General features: G+C 28.8%; 1 protein-coding gene across 1 annotated transcript in view; it reads left to right on the top strand.

Moving 5' to 3' along the window:
• Positions 1-12,482, top strand: part of LOC114941561 (receptor-type guanylate cyclase Gyc76C) — a 75,318-nt gene that overhangs the window by 14,130 nt on the left and 48,706 nt on the right. The window contains exon 2 of the mRNA XM_029316580.2: positions 1,974-2,089. The gene's annotated coding sequence lies outside the window, so the exon portion shown is untranslated. The remainder of the gene's footprint in view (positions 1-1,973; positions 2,090-12,482) is intronic.

Genomic DNA, 12,482 nt, shown 5'->3' with positions numbered 1-12,482 from the left:
ACATCTTTTTTGCTTTACATATATATAATATGTTAATAATAAAAAATATTCACATGAAATATTTTTCAAATAATTTTTTATTTATATTCTATTTTTTTTATAATTGATTGCATTCAACATTTTGCAGCGTAATTGATCGCTGCACATTGCTGCAAAAATAAATATATAGGAATAAAATCGGAGTATTTTCTTTGGAGAATATGTTAGAATCAATTGATACGATGCATTATATTATGTGACTTGTTTATACATATACATTTTTTGTATGAGTGCCGTAATCAGATATTTATATATATTTCTATTTCGCAATTCCTTTCTCTCTAATGTTTTTAAGGGGATTTTTAATATGAAACCTCTAAAGGCCGATTTTTACTCTAGTGTCTAAAAATAACATTTTTTATTTATATTTGAAACTATATAACTTTTTTGTCAACTTTTCATTCTTTTATTCTTTCAACTTTTTAATTAAATTTTTAAAATTAAATTTTTAATTAAATTTTCTTACTTTTTCGTGTATGTAACTATAATTTGAAAAATGTATAACGAATTAATTAAGCTCGGTTTGCTTTGTTCAAAATAGTAATGCAATCGAGTTTCTGAACGAAATGTTGCATTCTGTATTCTTGTCGTCATAGATTTAATCATTATTTTAAATTTTTATATCTACTCGAATATTACCAATGTTATCCAATGTAATCTTCGATCGTTTATAAATCATTTATCTTAGGACAAAATAGATTTATCTACATTTCGTTAACGAACCTTAACAGATACTATCACGACAAATGTTTTTTTTTTTTGAGAATGAATACCGCAACAGCAACAGTCCGTGACATTATTCGCCAATGTGATTGCAATTATTTAAATTATATAATATTATAATAATTGCTTTCACATTGACTATAATATTCACGATTCACTATAATAAATATTGCACGCAGAGCGTGCAGTAATAAGCGCATTTGACAACGATATTTTTGTGAAAAACTGAAATAATTGTTCCTAACAAAATTTACTCAAAATTATATACATATTTGCAGATTTCGATATATCAAAGCATTTTATCTCAAATCTTTGTTGGACAAAAATCTGATGCTTAAAAATTTAATTAGACGAAGAATAAGATTCTGTTTTTATTCAGAGATTTTTGAAATACAAAGTTTGTGTCAAAATTTTTGTTTTAAATTAATTATAATTCAGAAACAAAATATGTGTGTTAATATATTTATTGAAGAGACGATTTAAGAAAATATTACGTGCATCTCTCTCAGTGCGCTTATTATCGTACAACCTCTGTTGAAGAATATTTTGATATGCAAGTAACGTCTAATGTAAATTTTAAAATTGTTTGTGCACCATCTTAATCCGGCTTACATGGCCCGACGATTAGGAATCTGTGAGTGTCGCCTCAATTACGCACGTGATTACATTTACAGTGGCGAGACAGTATATCCAGGCGTTGATAGACGTGACACGCGCCAAACAGGTGTGTTTAATCCGGTCGTTTAAATCGAGTCCAGGAGATTACGTATCCGTTATTTCCACAATGCTGTCTCGGACGTACCATGACCGCAAAATCCCTTCGTGCCTCGGTTATCGATCATAACGGATCATAACGATTGCCACAATCGTAGACGTAACGATCTGCGGCATCAACCGCATATTTTTCTTAGGATCGATTGATTCTCGCAGCTGCATCGATTGCGCTCGCACTCAATTTAATTTTCTTTGGGACATTCCTCAAAGCCATGCTCACGTTACTTGCTACGATAATTACGTATAGTAACATAAAAAAAATGTATATAAACACATGTCTCGGATTATTATTTTATGTCTGTATATTTTTATGTCCGCTGCTTTTTTAAGGTTTTTTAGTTTTGTAATATATATCTTTAGTTAATATATCGCATGTAATGTTTCTATAATTATTATTTAAATGAGCTTAATATAAGTATGTATATTATATCTTTCAGGTGGCTTGACGTCCAAACTAAAACTGTGAAGAGTACAGATTGGCAACATTATGCTTGTAACATAGCAGCGAAACTTCGACCATCTTCTTCTTGAATCGCACTGCGATGTTGTTTAGGTAAGTTGCATGTTATTCATTACGATAGAATATAGACGTTAAACATATACGCACATAGATATATTATATCTCTTTATTATCGATTTTTCAATTATATAATTTAATGATAAAAAAATTGATAATTTTATTTTTATAAATATTATTTTACGATCTCCTTATATTGATACTCAAGATTTCAAATTATTTCATTAATGACAGTTTAATGTCGTTTTTCACGCGATTAAAGACAAAAGTACGATGAGATATGAATAAATGGAAAAATATAAAATAAAATTTTTTAAAATGTGAATTATTCTCATAACATTCATTTGCAATGTGTACTTTTTATTCGTGTAGATTATGAATAGGACATGCATGATATGCAGATCGTGCTCATACGATATATATAAGTATGTGTAACTTTGGTGCAAGACTTGTGCAAATCATGCCTATTAACAATCGTTGAAACAAAAATACAACAATTATGCACATTCATGATACGTAGCCACGAAAGCGTGAGACACTCGAATCAGAGCTTGAGCAATACGTCTCTAATGTGTATATCTATCTTTTTTTAGCAAAATAGAGTTAATATAATATAGCTTTATAAATTGCTAAAAATTAGGTGACGTAAAAATATATAATTGATGTAGTTATTTTAAATGCATGTAAAGCTAACGCATTTCGTGCTTTCATTTCGTGAACTTATAAATAACCGAGAATTTTTGTTTTATTTGCAATTCTATAATTCTTGATAATTTAAACAAATAATTCTCGTTGTTAAATCAAATAAAAATGCCTCATGACACATTGGATGATAGTTATATTTTATTCTGTAAATATTTTTGTTTTTATTTTTTAGGCTTTCAGAAATTTATAGTTTTATATATTCTAGAAAAGCGGTCTATTTTAAAAACAAAATATATTAAATATAAAACATAACTATAAAATTTTGAAAATCTAACAAGAAATGATGAAATCTCGTAGAATAAAATGAGACGCTGTATCTCAGTTTGTTTTAAAATGTATTTTTTAATTTGACTTTTATCAGCCAAACTATTTTCTTAAATTATCAAAACCTTTAGAACTATTGAAAAACAGACAAATTTTTCAATGTATAAGTCTTCACGAAATGATACATGCACGTATATACATTCACGTACATGATAATTTCATAAACATATATTATATAAGATTATTTTTTTATTCCTTGAAAGCAAGAAAAAATATGTTGTATCTTGTTAAATTTGATACAGCAAAAACCCATCGTGATAACGGAATAATTCAGTTGATCCAGACTTTGTTGTATATCTTATTGTTAGAGGCGTCGACAATGGGCTGCACTGCCCGACGCGACGTCGCTGCAATTAATGTGAACGCGCTATTTAATATCGGCGCGCGAGGAACGTCTCACAGCAGATATTATAAATACGTGTTATCGCGTTATATGCCAGCGTACTATTTTAATGTGTTATCTCCATCCACGTCCGCCACGGAACCACAAACACGCCCGCTCGCTCGACTTGATTTCTGCGCGTCTCTTCGGTGAACTGGATGCACTACGAGTATGTAGCGCATCTCTGCTGCATACGATACAATAACTACATATTTTATGAAAAGAAATCGTGCATAAGAGATGTAAACGCGGTTGCATTATAAGCTATGTTTCGCGTTATGTCGCATCAGATATTGTGTCTCGAATAAATAAATATTTAATTTGAAAAATTAAGAATAAAAGTATATTCAATAAATTCGAGCGACATTCTCATACGTAGTATAATACAAGATATTTTTCTAAATTACAAGTTTAATTTATTTTTCATATATGATATACTCGATGGTTTTTTGATAATTAATTTTTTTCTGAATAAATTTTTTGTTTATGAACATACAATATAATATAAATATTAAATAATTTTTAACCCATTACTTTCATTAAATAAATATTCGACTTTTTAACTTTATTTTGAATAAAAATATTTTGCCAATATTTTCCCATTGAAATAATTAATAATATTTTATAAAGTAAATGGAATTTCTTTTTTTAAATTGTGGAAAAATATTAATTTTACTTTTAATGATTGAATACATTTTTTGTTGCATGGCATAAAAATATTTTCTTATATTTGACGTAAACAATGTTTTCGTGTCATTTATGAACTGTCCTGTTTCTTGATTGCCACAATTCAATTTGTCATGTAATTTATTTAAGTTTTGCTGAGAGGTATACTAAAACGTAATAATCACTAATATTTTTCAACGCTCTATTTTACTTCGTTTATTATGGCTTATTCGTAATAACAGATCGCCGGCATAATCGAGTAAACATCGTTATTATGCTACGCAGTGAACAATTCCTGGTTGTTGTATCAAAAGTATCATGGAATTCTGCCAAATCCCCGAAAGAGAACGGCCATTCAAACGTGTGCGCGCGATTAATTCATGCGTGAATTATGCGGAAGTTCGCACAAGTATACTCTCATTTACGTTATAAGTGAGATTAAGAAAACATTACGCGATCGCGGCTACTGCTTCCATTGAAAATCCGCCAACTATCTCTTGAAAACACAAATTCTAGGTTAATTTTGATTTGCCAAGTCGTCGTCGGCGCATGTTGATAAAAACAACCGTTGAGATTTCAAGTTTGTTGACTAATTATCAAAATACAGATGCCTATAATATCACATTAAAATTGTATTTAAACATCCGTTACGTAATTTTACGTAATTTTTTTTGTTTAAATTTTTCTAAGCGTCAACATTGTGTGCGTGAAATTGAACTTAATTTTAAATTTATTTTTCACACACGAGAAGCGCAATGTATAATATTTAGTGACAGCATCATTGTAGTAAATGTTTAGATGGAGACACGAGACAAAATATTTCTATGTATGACGGCATCTCATATAAAAGAGAACTTAATGCATATTTGATTGATTAATTCCACATTGTACTTGCAAACGGCACTCGTTCGTTGACAATGTTTTCTTTTTACGACGCTCCTTGTGTGTATATGTGTTCTCCTCCGCCTTCTTCGATCACTTCTTTCATATAAGCCGTCAAGTACATTGACATTGTTTCTATCATTAGACACTCATAAATTAAACAGTCAACTAAAGTGTAGGCATGTAAAGGTAATAGTAAATAACTATACGAATATTTATGTGTATATATGTGTAAATATCGTATTCAAGTAACATTGTCTTGAGACGATATAGTCCCAACGTATATTAAGCTTATTGAATTGCATATTGAATCATAAAAGGTATCGGGATTTTTAAGTTTTAAGTAAATAATGTTTAAAGATATTTAACAAAATTTTTTAAATGTAAAATATTTATGTTTCAAATAATATATCGCACTTCGATTAAAATTACTTCAAAATATATTTTGTTTATATTACATACAAATGAGATTTTTTTCTAACAAAATTAGACATTGTATTTTATTATTGAGGCAATAATGATAAAAGAAGAATAACACTACACAGATTTAATATATAAAAAATACTAAAGTTAGTAAATTAACAAATGGATACATCATACGCTATGTTACACATCTTAACGTGGCAAAATTGCTATTTCGATTAAAATGTGTCGAAAAATCGACTATGCGCAACGTAGAGCAGGTGTTATTAAGCGGCACGCTAAATTAATACGAAACGCAAAGTCATTAATTAATGCCGTAGGCGTGTGCACGCTAAGGCGAGATATTAATATTAATATTGCTCTAAAGCTCTCTAATTAAAATGACCTGTAGAGTAACTGTTGAAGCAACGTCATAAGTATCTCGTACAATTTACATGCGGTGTCGCTGCTTTTATACTGGATACGGGTATGCCTTTAGGCTAAGCGTAATTTTCATCGTGTATTTATTCGCTAATACGTACGCAATATATGTAATTTTATGATCATTGGATTTAACTCGGAATGTGCGGAAAAGCAACTGTAAGATTATTGCAATATTAGAACTGACAGTGGAATTATCGTCGGGTGAAGTAAAAAAGCTTAAAACGCGTTGTGATGACAAATAGATTGGTATGAATATTAAATATAAATATTCTTGATCCGCAAAAAAAGAGAAAAAAATATTTATGCGATAATGGAACAAAATAGATAAATTCATATACCTCCTGCATTTCTCAAAAATCAAATTATAAATTAATTATCGGGTAATTTGCATTATTGAGAACTGTTTTGAGTTATATATATTATATATACAATATATACTTATTAAAATATTGCAGTTATAACAAATGAATTAATAAATGACGACCTCAATCTTAAAATCTTAAAATGCATATTCTTCAATTTTTTTTTAAATTATTAAAGAGTATGTTTTAAATGAAAGAAAAATTACATATACACACAATAAAAAATATAAATTAATAATTAAATTTGGTAATATATATTGTAACCTGCTAAAATATTTTAAGTATATTTCGTCGACAATATAAAATTCGAAAAATTCGTTTACCGTTATTACGTAATACGATTATCATTAACAATCGGACAATGGAAACGTAATGTAATACGGATATGTTTCGATGAATCTTAGATACGTATCGTTGATTTTAAAATCGAATACGTGCGAATAAATTCTAACTGTCGAATGCTGGTAATATAAGTGTAGGTACACCCAGGTGTCACGTTGTGACCAATTGTAGCCACACCCGGGTACATTTGCAGCAGTAACGTGAGATATTATATCGGTACAATGCACACCGATGCGAAGAGCAGTCACGATAATAACAAGATCCACGTGCGCGCATCTCTTGTACTACACATCCGCGTATCGTTCTACAATCGCTGCCTTGTAACGCAATCCACACCGCCACATTAGCACGTATGTTTATGCATATCACGTGTACAAAACAAACCGTTAGAAATCCGAATGTATTTCGAGATTGCATACCTTGTCGATGCGATGACCCGTTAAACGGTCCATTTACAAACGCAAACGACGAAGATACGAACACGAATGGCAAACACAATTTCTTTCTCTCATTAGACATATTATTATTATTATTGCAATTTGTATAGAATGTTTGTTTAATTTTTTTTCTTTGTCACAAATCACGTTCTAATATCAAGATTCAAAAGACGTAATTGAATGCTTTTACCAATTGCTATGTATAACTAGGATTGATTCAGCGTTTTCATTTGAGTCGACGTTTGGATTCACGATCTAGCAGAAGAGAATTCCAAGGAGAAAGAACAGATTTATCGCTGTTTAACTAAATGATATGCACTGCGAGTATTGACCCTGGATTGCGTAAACGCACATCCGACGCGTTGCCGTTCAGTTTCTTCACGATTTGATTTTTCGTGTCGATTTCGTTTTAATGCAAACAAATATTGCGAAAACGAAAGGCAAAAATACTTTATCGTCTATGAGATAAAACGTTGGATAGTATACGAGACATACGTCCTTAGAATTATATTTATCAAAAGAATATATTTTTTAAACGAATCATTCTATATATTAAAGAAATTAATTTTCATATTATTTAATGTGTCACGTGTGATTTTGACAGCTAAAATTTGTGCTGTTAATTATATTAATAGGAATGAAATACATAAAAATGACGTAAAAATTTTTTTTTTTTTTTTTTTTTTTTTTTTTTTTTTTTTGAGATCTTGAAAAATGTGTTAAGTCTTGATTGAATAACTGTATTTTAAACGATGCAAATGTGAAAGCACATATAAAAACACAATAAGATGGATCTTTTGTGTGAATTTATTTCGTGCGAACGACATTTTATTCAAAAATATTCAAACATACAATATACAGATGTGAGATACAATACATAGATATGAGAAATGCGATACACACATGATATTTTTAGATATCTTTTCTAGGATTTCCCTGATTGTTTGAAATATTTTTCAATGCAGATATATTGTGTAAATTGTATTTTTGTACTTTTCAATTGGCCTTACATGATCTGCAATGAATCATGCTTTGAAGCTACATTATAATACAGTCTACAATTGTGTGAATTTGACACTCTACTTTTATTAAGTTTTTGATATAGGAAATGGTAGTATTTTGTTTATAATTATCTGTAAGAATAATTTTATTCGTAGTCAAAGTAAAAAATGTAACATTTTGAAAAAATAATTGTTATTCTTTCTTTCTTTAAGATAAAAAATATGATATATATTATATATTTTTATTTAAAATCGTTTATAGTTATTTGTATAATAGTATAATTTTTTTCTATTAATGATTGAACTGTTTAAAACTTACGGTATATTTTTGCAATTGACGAAAACCAGCACTATAAACAAAAAGAAAATTATTACAAACAATTCTAAATTCAAGCAATAATGACAAGGCCAATATAAGCCTTTAAGCATTGATACACGTGTTACAAAATATTTATATTTCTTAGTAGCATATCTTTCGCTCTTCGTAAGAGATCAATCCTTGTAATAAATAAAACACTTACTTTCGACCTTTACTCAGATCTTCCTCAGTCAAAGGTAGAAAGCCTAGTTAATTGCAGAGATAGCCTTCTGCAGAGAGTGAGAAGTATAAAGTGCTTTTTAGTATGTGCATCATTTTTTCTGGGATAACCAAAAATTACTTTCTCTTTCTTTCTGCATTTTTTATTTAAATTCTGAAAACGTGGCAGATTCGACATATCTTTAAAATTGTATTGTTAAGCTATTCTTATGTGATGACTCTTGAACGATTTTAATTAAAATTGTATTGTTAAGCTATTCTTATGTGATGACTCTTGAACGATTTAATTACAAACAATTTCGTATCAAAATATATCAATGAATTTTTCTTTTTCTTCTTTCCTTAAAGTTTAGTGATAGTAATTTTTTTTTAATGTATTTCTTTGCAATTAACTACGACCAAAAAAATATTGTTATTATATTAAATATTTATAAACACAACACTGCAATATTTTTATATTGACAACATTTATTAAAAATAGAGTTTACATAAGTACAATCTACTTGTTTGTTGCTTACACGAAATAATTATATCTATTATTCTAATGAAATAGTTTTTTTTACAATAAAGATCGTAATTTAAAAATGATTTCAGCGTACGCGAATACTTGCTAGTTTTATGACTCGTTTATACAATAAATGTCTTATTTAATCATTTAGAAATAATTTAGTCCGAATGGGTTAAGACAAACATAAGGCATTGACAAACGGTGTATGCCTCAGTGTTATTTTTAGCTTCTTATCAGCTTATATTTGCTTCGTGTATCAGTTACGTCTTTTGCAGACTTATTTAACTTAAACCGTTATTAATAGAAAAGTACTTTATCATGATGACTTGTTTTGTTCATTATTTAAACCTTTATTGCTACAGTGTTCTACATTAAAAATCATATGATATATCACAAATTTTATTAATCTGACATTTCTGTCGTGAAAAACGTTTGAATGACAATTAAATAATTTATCGCTATTTTGTTATTTTAGTTTCAAATTTTTATTGCTCTTATCCAAAAATAAGTATTAATAAATTTTTATAAATTTTGTAGATTATTATTAATACAGAAACTGTTATAATTACATAAGAAAAAAGTAAAATGTTAATATATAATAATAATAAGTCAAATTGACTCTCTCTTTCTTTCTCTCTCTCTCTCTCTCTCTCTCGAACGAACGAACGAACGAACGAATGAATTATGCTATCGAAATATCTTGATTCTGAATATTGCTTATAAAATAAATTAAAAAATAATAATTGAAAGTATTCCAATTCTCATATTGTTGTAAGAGTAAACTATGTTCAAGCAATTAATTTTTTGCATTTTATTTTTTTTTTGTATTAAAATATTTGCAAATTTGTTTTTGAGATATACTATACATATAAATTTATTATTTATTATTTAATCTAGAAAAACGTGTTGAATGACTATGCTAACTTGCTATATAAAAATAAAGTATATTAAAATAAATTGTTTTTTTAAATATAAATTTAACGTATAAGACAGGCAATAAGAGCCAAATCGCGGATGACAGTGCGTTATCCTAACGTATCCCAACTTATTTCCGTAGGAGGGTTAAAGGGTTATTGAAATTAAATCTCAAATATGAGATTATTTCATATTTTAAAAAATCTTGGCCGTGTCCAAGTAAAATTTGGTGCCTTGTGCACCGGTATTTAATTCTAACGAAAAAATTTAGTTTCGTTAGGATAATGCACTGTCATCCGCGATTTGGCTCTTATTGCCTGTCTTATACGTTAAATTTATATTTATATTACAGAGCCTTGTTTTTTTAATTTTAGCATCAAAACATTTTTTAAAGTAATTGCTTCAATAATTTATTCCAAAATTTATTAATTATTTGAATATTTTATATGCATTACATATTACACAATAATATATGTAAAATGAATCACTACTGTGAAGATATAAACGAACGAATTAATTTTAGATATAAATAACGATATAAATAACGATATAAAACTATAAAGTCACCAGACGATAATTAAAAAATGGTAATGATTTAATCGACTAACTCTGGCAATTAGGTAATTTTATTGAATTTCACAACGTTTCGGCCGTGGGTTTCGGCTCTTATCAAGTGCTATGTTCTTAAAACAAAGTAAATCACAACTTTGTTTTAAGAATATAGCACTTAATAAGGGCCGAAACCCACGGCCGAAACGTTGTGAAATTCAATAAAATTACTTATTTGCCAGCGTTGGTCGATTAAATCATTACCGTTTTTTAAATAAAAATGTAACAGATTAACAATTTTAAACTGCTCATTCTATAATTGTCATGTCATTATTCACTTCTTCTTTTTTATCTTTTGTATTCTTTTCATGACATTCATTCGACACTCACTTACAAAAACACGGTTAATTACTATCGCGCGTGTACTAATATCATCAGAATGGCGATCGCGTAGCACTTTACATAATACTCAATGCAAAATTTATTTTTTATTGCGACTGAAAACTTGCGCAATTTGAATTTCGATTATATAAATTATTTTATCCTGCACGATATATAAATTTATTATTAATTGCGATATTTTTTTGCGAAAATAGAAGACTCACACATTGCCTAACAATTTTTTAATTGCTCCTAGAGAATGATTCATTATTTCTCATTCAGCGTGTGTTCTTTATATAACCCTTATTACAAATTTTGCGAATAGTTTATCAAGAATCTTATAGCACGCTATTGTTTACATTTGATGGACTTGTCATTCGCTAATGTCAAATTCGAGACACGTAGCACGTCAAGTGATACGGAGGAAGGGATACAAACACAAGCCGAGATACAAACAGTGCCGGAATGCTTACATGTATACGCGACTTTACTTGTGTTTATATCCTCTCTACTACGATTTGGCGTACTGCATGTATCGAATTTGGCATCAATGATTTGTACGGAAAAGTGGCGAGAGACATTCCGTGAATCGTCGTATTATTCCTCGAAGCACGATTGTGTGCCAAGTATTATACACAAGTATTATAAGAGATATTACATACGATCATTTCCTACGAATAATTAAAGATTGTCAAACAGCGCGAATAATTAATTTTCAGTTCTTACGAATTCGCCGAACAAATCCGTAGCTTTATACATATTTTTTTTTTCGTCGCAATATAAAATAATGTGCGCATTAAGTACTACGTAAAGTGTCGCACGATCATTGTATTCTAATTAGCACGATCGTAATTAACTGTATTTTCATGAGTGTCGTGTGAGCGAAAGTGCAACAAAGGGTAAACAAGAGCAGTATAAAGAAGAGAAGGGGCATCGAACAATGGAGCAATCATTAAGCATTGGTATGTTTCGATAGCAAATAATTTGGGAAACAATTTAATGAAATCGAAGAAGCAATTAATCATATTAACATAGTTTCTTTCTTATGTTTTTTGATAATTTGCTAGAAACGTTTTTCAAACTTGGAAATATTGAATACTAACGTAAGTCAGCATTTTTATTTTTAATGTCAGTTTTATGTTATTTGGTAATTGTAAGAAATTTAGAATTAAAATAATAAAATAATAATAGTATTAGCAATACATTTTAATTATAACATGCATTAGAATTTAATTTTTCATGATAGTTGCCGGATTGCAAAATTTTTACAACGATGAAAATTCCTTTTATGAAGTAAATTAGCTTATAGGATTAAAATGATTGTATGATATTGATAAAAATCTTTAAAACTTTCCGTCGGGTTTAATAAAACTCTTATTTTGAAATGACGCGAACAGGTGTGACTTTTGTTGTATGTTTGACAGAGATCACATAAGATTCCATTGCTATTTTTAAAACGTAATATGCGAGAAACACATTAATTATCGACATTATCGCGATAAAACAAATATGGTCTTTTGACAAAATCGTTTTAAGATATACGATCTCTCTTTCTTTCTCTCCACTCACAAATATAGGTGTGACGCTTTTT

Source organism: Nylanderia fulva, unplaced genomic scaffold (genome assembly GCF_048542155.1).
Source record: "Nylanderia fulva isolate GAGA-0341 unplaced genomic scaffold, ASM4854215v1 Scaffold18, whole genome shotgun sequence".
NCBI classification, from domain to species: domain Eukaryota; kingdom Metazoa; phylum Arthropoda; class Insecta; order Hymenoptera; family Formicidae; genus Nylanderia; species Nylanderia fulva.
This window is presented reverse-complemented; position numbering and strand designations above follow the sequence as displayed.